Source organism: Alligator sinensis, unplaced genomic scaffold (assembly GCF_000455745.1).
Source record: "Alligator sinensis unplaced genomic scaffold, ASM45574v1 scaffold360_1, whole genome shotgun sequence".
In the NCBI taxonomy this organism is placed as follows: Eukaryota; Metazoa; Chordata; order Crocodylia; family Alligatoridae; genus Alligator; species Alligator sinensis.
This window is the reverse complement of record NW_005842337.1, coordinates 7,803-16,534: the sequence shown is the minus strand read 5'-3', so window position 1 is coordinate 16,534 and position 8,732 is coordinate 7,803. Positions and strand designations below refer to the sequence as shown.

The 8,732-nt window shown below is 43.9% G+C and overlaps 1 long non-coding RNA gene across 2 annotated transcripts in view; it reads right to left on the bottom strand.

The window, feature by feature from the left end:
- Positions 1-8,708, bottom strand: part of LOC112551105 — a 41,077-nt gene extending 32,369 nt beyond the window's left edge. For both annotated transcript variants that reach the window (XR_003095270.1, XR_003095271.1), the window contains exon 1: positions 7,845-8,708. This is a non-coding gene — a long non-coding RNA (uncharacterized LOC112551105). The remainder of the gene's footprint in view (positions 1-7,844) is intronic.
- Between the last annotated feature and the right edge of the window lie 24 nt (positions 8,709-8,732).

The window sequence follows — 8,732 nt, the reverse complement described above, 5'->3', positions numbered from 1 at the left end:
CTGCTGGACATGCTGCCTTGTCAGTGTAGACCAGCGGTTCTCAACCTTTTTGCGCTCAGGGCACCCCTCACTGGACTTGAAGCACCCTGCATAATTTTTGTAAGGTCAGCAGCACCCAATTTCAAAAACTAACTGATACATTATAATGCTTACCTCCTTGCAGAGAGCTGGGCAGTGGAGGGGTATGGGGGACTGTCCAGCCAGGGGCAAGCCTGAGCCTATGCTTATCTGCTTAATTTATCTTCTCATCCTCTCATACCTCATGGCACCCCTTCAAAGGATCTAGCAGTACCCCAGGGTGCCCTGGCATCATGGTTGAGAATCACTGGTATAAAAATCCACAGTGGGAGACTCCAGGTGCTCTATCTATTTATCATATCAAAGAGAAGTTAAAGCACTGACTTGCTCATGCTTTGTAAGTACCTACCAGGAAAGAGAAATGTGGCAATAGAAGACACTTGAATCTAGCAGAAAATTGCATGGAAGTTGAAGCTAGAGAAACTGAAACTCCAAGAAAGGAGAAATGTTAAAATGGCAAGAATAATTAACAAATGCAACACTTTACCAAAGATTGTGGGGATTTTCTGTCACTGGACTTTTTTTTATGATTGGTGCCGCAGATCAGTCACAGCTACTAGACCTGAAGTAGGTATTCATTCAGGGAAATCTTTCTGCCTGTGTTAAGAAGGTCCAGACAGTCTGATCACAGTGGGCCCCTCCAGCCTTCAAATCTATGGAAGTGACCTAGCAGCCTCCTTGCCCTGCCTCCCTAGCATCTCTACTAAGCCCCACTCCGCTTCCATGCTGGATGGAGCCCCAGAAGTCCCTAATATGTATCATCTTAGATCATTGATCCATTATCTTGATGTCACTTGATGTTTCAGAAATGGGCAAAATCTATCATATGCAGGCAAATGTAATTCATGGAGGAAAATGTTTCTTCCTGATCTTTTCTAGTTTGTCAGTTTATGCCCTGAAGCATTACATAATACACAGTTACACAGGAAAATCACCCTGCTAAAGAACTACTGATTAGGATTGGTCATAACATTATCCATCACAATAAAATCCAGTCACAGGGCTTGATTTAGTTTTTGTTCTGAGTTTCTGCTTCTCTGTCCAGAAATGTATTTGTGCCCTTAGAACCAGGATTTTATGTTGTTAATGAGACAATGGAAAAGAAAAACGGATCCTACCCTCCTGCTGCAATTAGCAGCTTCCACTAGAAGTGCTGATGTGACAAGGAAGCTGATGCTTTGGAACCTTTCTTTTTTTTAAACTCCATTCCATTTTTTATGGCAGACATTTTCATTTACTATGGGGCATTTGGGAACAAGGGATACCAAAAAAATGTTTGTTGACTGGTGGCGCACTGCTTAATACATCAAGTCATCTGCCGCCTGTCTGACAAAATGAAAAAAGGAGTAGACAAAACACTGGAAAATACACAGTAGGGAACAATTCTGTCGAGATGTCCTAGTAAGTCTATCAATGATTTCCTCCATATATGATTACTTTAGCAGTTTTAATGCCACGTTGATGTTTAAAGGATTGCACACAACAAACAGATCTGTTCCACTGAAATGTGTGTTGATGTTATACCCAATGTAGGGTGGGCATTTCAGCATATTGGGTTGGCAATCATTTGGACTCCCTGATTTCCTTACGTAGGTACAATCAGGACACCCAGTTTCTGCTCTGACAACACGCAACAAGAACAACAAAGGAAACAAACAAAAGGTCCGGGTGCACAAAATTAGAAAATGTCCCCACCAGACAGTGTGCTTATGTCCCATCTGATTAAGTAATCCTGTAGCCGAAAAGGATTTACTTAAAGAACATTTCCAGGAAAGCTGGACCTCACTCCCCCACTCATAATTATTGCTGTTTAACACAATTGGTGGATAATTTCCTTTTTCCATTTTTGCCAACATGAAAACATTCTTACCAAGTCAGACAGGACAGCTCTAATCAGAAATAAACTGTATGTACCTCAATGCAGGAGATCCTTTTTCATGCTGTTTGCTGCCAATATATTTTCAATACTAGCCTATCAATTTGTTCCCATGTGCGATCAAAACAGCCTGTCCAGCAGCCAAGACCCAGTATCTTGCATGCTGAAAGTCAGTCTTATGCTAGGATCCATATTCTTTAAATCAGGTGATGTTCTTGTAGGACTTTACATAATACGAAGGTAACAGATACATTTCCTTGCTTGGTATTAAGATTTATTTTGGTTCAGGGTGGGAATGAGGCATTGTAGATCGTATTGTGTCTCAGAAGATGTTGGATTAGTATCTCTGAACGGCTGTGCTCCAGAACACGTTCGTTATCTTGTATCCATTTCACTTCTCTGTTTCTACCCACACTGTATGCACCAAACAGAAGAGATCAACTCTGGTAGCATGACCTTGCAGCTGGGACATTAATTGATTTGAACTATTGATTAGTTCGACTGAAGGCTAGTTTGGGAAATGGACCTATTTGATTTAGAGACAATAAAATGTCCCTGATTAAAGGATATGGTAATTTTATAACTGTATAATTAAAAGCTGGTTATGACCATAAACTACATTGGACTGGAGGGCTTGGTGGCAATGTGGTGGTGCTACTTATGGTGGGATAGGTCCTATAAAATGCCACAATATTGCAACCTCCAGAGTAAGATGAGTAAAACCCTAGCCCCCAGTGGGTACTCCTGGGTTGGAAAAAGGCATGGGGACATCACTCTGACAGAAATGCGCCCTCGCTAAGGTATTAGGCAGTCAGCCAGTGGCTCCAATCTGTTGCTCTCTGGCAGAAGCTACAACCATCAAGGCCCTGAATGTCTGGACTCAGTCTGGCCTTTGGACTCTGTCTCGGTTTAAAGAGGGATAGTACGTCTAAGGAAGCCTCCACTCCTCCAGACTCTTGCCTAGGCGTATGCACTGAGGGTCTTGCTGTGATGGTTGCATAGACCTCTTGTGCATAAACCATGATCCAGAGGATTGACGGTTGCCAAGAATTAAAAGCTCATAAGCAGATCTGATATGTGTACATATACAGCACAGGAGAGAGTGCATTCTGTTGGGCTCAAGTAAAAAATTAACACGATGAATGTAGAAAACTAAATCTATACCTATAAAATGAAGTGTGTCTGTATTATGCATGTTTGCTTATAACTCAAGAATGGCTGGTCCTATCTACTCTAAGCCTTCCAAAATCACTGAATACCACCTGAGGAAAATTATAGACAGATTTTTCACTTGACCCTTTTTGGGGGCTTCCATTGACTGGAATTACTTTGCTTTTCAGATAACAAACCGGTACCACTCCACTTTGAATGTGGTGAATTCAGTTCAATTGTCATTATTATATTGATGCTTGCCTTTTTCTTTGCTCTATGTTAAATACGTTGTTGTTCTTTAAAAATAAACAATATTTTTCACCTAAATATGCTGTACTAAGTTCTCTGAAAATAAACAAATACTGCAATGACAAAAATAACAACCCGGGTGAAGAATGTGTACTTCAGCCAATATTTATAATAAATTTTATTTTCATGGCAGCCTCTAACTAAAGACCTCAGACACCTAGTATTGGGGTAATATAAATACCTTTTAAAAATGAACAACTTCATTTAATGAGCAGCTCCTAAAGAAGGCACAGGAAGAAAATCAAGGTTTATCCTCTACAAGAAATACATAATGGATAGATCTACATGTGCAATTAATTTAAAGCAATAAACTCCAGAGCAGTTTGAGCCAGAGTAAACTACTCCTGGGCATGCATGTAGACACTGTGCCTGGGGACAGCAGCAATTTGAGCCAGGGTGGAAGAGTTTACACCAGAGCCAGAGGCATGGGTGGGGAGTGGGGGCATCAGTCTCTACACATGCATTTAATCGCAGTTAATTACCCTGCCATAAGATAGTACTGTTCCCAACAGTACTGTCTATAAATAACCTGTCTATAATTGTCCTCGGGTGGTATTCAGTGATTTTGGAAGGCTTAGAGTAGATAATAGACTGTGTTCCCAACAGTACTATCTTACAGTGGTGATAATTAGTTTACTGCAGCCTAATAGTGTAGCACGTGGAGATGGTGACGCTTTACTCCTCAGGTAAGTAGTCTACTTCACAGTTAAGTGCACGTGTAGATAAGGCCAGTAAGGATCAGATTATAATGCTCTTATATTTCCTGACTAGTGCCTTATACCATTAATTCGGACCTACTTAATTCATGAATTTTGTGAATCCATGAAATCTGGGATTGTCTGCAAAATCCACAAAATCAATAACAAAAAAACTTAATAAAAAGGAAATGCTCCCCAGTGGATGCCAGCAATCCTCACTGCCAGGAGGGGAAGGCACCAGCTGGTGGGGCAGCAGATGAGATGATGGCTGACCCCTTGTCCCTCCTCCCCACCCCCGGGGCCTCTCTGCCAATCAGTGCTGAGGGACAGGGTGGCACAAAGGGCAGCCAGCAAGCAAGGTGATGGCCAGCCCTTCATCCCTCCCCCCCCAGGCCGCTCTGCCAATCAGTGCCAAGGGGCAGGACCACCACAAATGAGCGTGGAATTAGAAATTTATGCCACGATCAATCCGCAAAAATTGGTAAGTCCCCTTGTGATTTAGGTAGACCCCTAACCATTAGCTGTCCTGATGACTTTGATATCACTATTGACGGAGCAAGGCACTAACCAAGATAAAAGAGAACATCAGAATCCTGCCAGAAATAAATATTGTCACTAATGTATATACAACGGTAAGGATGTGCCTGACTCTGCTAAGACTCAAAACAAAACAGGTCCTACCCTATAAGCAAGGCTACACACTCCGAGAGTATCCCCAGCCCAAATTTAGAAACAAATCCTAACCTCAGTATGATCAGCAGCTCAAAACTGTCTGTGGAGCACAATTTCCATCCATGATAAAAGGTCCCTTTCTCAGGGATTGCTCTGTGGTGGCTGCATAAAAATGGGTCTTTTCTTCTCAACCATTTTCCATTTCTCCTACAGCCTGTAAGGAGGGGTAAGCAAGCAAAAGCTGCAGGCAGTGTAACAGGCCTGGCCTCCTCTTCTCTGAATGGCAATGCTTAGGACAATCAGCATTTCCATCTCTTCCCCCTGTCTTAATTCCTGTGATAAAACAGACAACAGGACTCTAAGATCCTTCCCCTTCCCCCTCCCACCTCCATCAGACTGGTCACATATTACTTAAGGCTTAGGGAGATCTTGAAATGCATTTACTGCACACTAGGCAGAGGTAGCAGATGGGCTGTGACATTTCTGAACAGTTTTAGGAACGCGAGGTTTTAAATAATAATAACAACGCTTTAATGATCACATAAATAATAATAAATTGCACATCATCATGCCTTCCAGCTAAGTGGCAAAGCATGTTACCAACATTAGTACTTCTACACTCTTGCGAGACAGATAAGTGTAATTTATTATCTGTATTATCCTTACTACTTCAAATGAAAAAAATAGGAGCACAAGGAGGTAAAATGATACAACCAAGGGGGTGCAGCATGTCAGTATGAGAGCCGGCAGTAGATTCCCCAGACCTCCTGATTCCTAGTCTTGTGCTTTATCCACCAGACCGCATTGCTTCCCAAGGTGACTTCTTCTTATGGGTCTTACTTATACAACAAACTCCTGAGGTTCTCCACTCCGCTTCAAAGAACTGCAACTTCATTCCCAATCACGTGCAGAGACTGTTAAACATTGCTGCTGTCACTGCATGCAAATGGTGATAGATAGCACCATATGTGCGACAGCACCACAGAACACTTCTTTTAAGGAGTTGGTCGTGTCAACAAAAGAGAGCACGTGCATTTAATCAAGCTGCATGGACAAAGCAGATATGGATACACTTCCACAGAATCAAAAGATGCGGTGCAAGCTTGCAGCAGAGGTAGCTTATGAACAGGAAAACAAATAAGACTCCCTGTAGACTAGTATAATTGATATTTCATTCTACTGTGTGATAATAAGCAAGATACTGTCTGTGTAGTTCACCTAAGATCTTCAATATGCATTACCTTTGGATTTATTGTTAGCAGCTCCTGGACCTGATAGCATTGCTGCCCCTCTTGCTCTAAATGGCTAGCCAAATATTCAACACGATGATGATGGAATCAGGTACTTCTGATGCTGATCTGTCTATTGACAAAAGTGGGCAAAGTCCCGTTTCCCTACGTGCAAGAGAAAGGCCCTTAGCACTCAACCCCTTTCAGCCAGAATCTCCCAGAAATCTCTCTCTGGGCATTGCTCTCAGTGCTGTACATATATTTTCTACTATTTAGGGACCCCGCATAGCTGGAGGCTGGCAGAAGCTAAAGGAATAGGCTGTATCAGACCCTACATTTATAGCTATAAAACGACTGCATATGTTGTGAGAGAAACAAATTGGAAACATGACAGTTGGCAACAAATATAGATACAGTTCCTGATGTGCTTCAAATTAGTTGACATGATGGAAGGTCCTGGTGCTGTATATAGACATACTCTGTAGCGAGATCAATGATCAGAAAAAAGAACTGAAAGGATAAAAGCAATATCCTTGATCACACTTACTAGAGTATGAGAAACTGCAGATTATTGCTTTAGTCTGCTAAACAATCTTCTGCAATATTTAAGACCCAATTCTAGCTGTGTATCTGTCTTTAAGGTCTATGCTTTTAAACCAAAGCCCCAATGTGATTATCAGTGCAGTTTAAATAAGTCGATTTGTGCATGTGAAACTGTATGAATGTGACTGGCTGCGGGTTCAGGACTGTGTGCGTCTATGTAACTGCATGTAGGAGTGTACCATTGGAAGTCTCTGTGGGTCTGTGTACAGGGTCTAGCAGTGAGAATGAATGAGAAAGTGGGGCTATGACTAGGACAAAGTGACAGCATATCTACATGTGCGCTTTAAGGCACACTAGCCTATTTTAATGTGCATTGAAGCGTCACTGAAAGTGCTATTTAGCTAATGCGCATTAAAATAGGTGAATGCGCATTAAGCATTGCTTAAGAATAGTGGGCTCCTACAGACATTCAGCAAGGTTTGCTCTGACGTGCTGTAAATCCAGCATATTGAAACAGACTCGATTAATCAAGTTCACTGGAGCGCTAAAAAAATGGCGGTGGGGCACTTTAAAGCTTGCTCGATGAGTTTTAGTTCAAAGCGCCCCGCCACCATTTTTCAGTGCAGGGCACTGATACATGTGACGCTCAAGTGCTTTTAATTAGCACGGCTCACTAATTAAAGCACCCCCCTCAGCACATTTATAAACACCCCATGCTCTTTAGTTAATGTGTGTTAAGACAGGGTAATGCGCATTTTCCTAGTACCTCAAAATGGAGGTACTAGATTTAATGTGAGTCAGCTAAAACATGTTAATGTATGTGTACACATGCCCAGTGTCATCAAGTGGCTATATATGTGCACTGCTGTGATCAGTGTGTGGGTGTGTGTGTTGAATGACAGTTCATAGCCATAATTTTTTATATGAATTTGAATGCAAGCCTACACAGCCCCGTACTGGTGAATGCCTGAGTTTGCACAGCCTTTAAATGTACTAATGCAGAAGAGGGTCTTATTCCATCAGTGCCAGCATTTGGCCCTTTTAGCACAACAGCCTTATTCCCTATGAGTGTATAATTGCTAGTGTGGGCCCTGCTTTGCTCCCTTATGACTGCAAAGTGTGTTCACAATTGTGCTCCATTTCTGATCCATGTGTACATCTGAGGGCAAGTGCACAGCAATGGACCCACATGTGTATTTATGTATGTGTGTGTGTGTGTATGTGCATGTGAACCCAACCCTGATCCCTCAGTCCTGATGTATATGGACGACACATGTGTAGACATACCTTGTGTATGAGTAACTGTGCTATATGCACAAACCCGTAACATGCGAGCACCCTCTAAGGATTAAGCTCTGTTCTTTTTGAGTGTGAATGCTTATGTGCGCTCCCAATCAAGGCCAGATGCTCTTCCTTCCTCCCTCATCTGGATTACATTCGGCGAGCCGTTCCAGGCATGCACTCACAGACAGAGGGCCGTGCACAAGCATTCACCAGGGTTCACGTTCATGAACAAGGATGGGCGCCCACTCTTGGAAGTAGCATGTCTGTGTAATCTGGCTCACACGCGCTAGCACACTCCTTCAGAGGATCCAGCCCCATGTCTTGGGGGCACGCATGCCACCTCTCTCGGAGCAAATGATCGTGCACACCAAATGCCCTGCCCAGCTCTCAGTGGGTGCGAGGGCTGGGAAACACTCGTGCTCCCTGGGACGGTGATTACCGCCCTCACCTCTTGAGTCGCGAGCCCACCTCGGCTTCGTGGCAGGTACTAGTGCTCCGTCTCGGTGCAAACGGCTCTGGGTACTCGCACTTACAAGGGTGCGGGCAGAGGGCGAGCACACGGTAGCGCACCACACTTCTTCCTAGGGCAGGCCCGTGCTCAGCCCTCTCGCTGGCAGCAGCTCCGAGTGCGAGTCCGGAGATCCCACACGTGAGCGCTCATTCCTGCCCAGGGCAGGGGGTCGGACTCGATGATCTCTTGAGGTCTCGTCCCACCGCAGCATCTATGAATCGATGAGTCTGGAAGTCGCTGGGTGCACGGGAAACAGGTCACCCACCCTGGCGATCTGCGAAAGACCCCGGCCCAAGCGCAGGGCATGCTGGTGGAAGGTCCCTTCCGGCCCCAAACACCCCCGAGACCAGCACGGCCCGCAGCTGTGAGCGGGGGGCCAG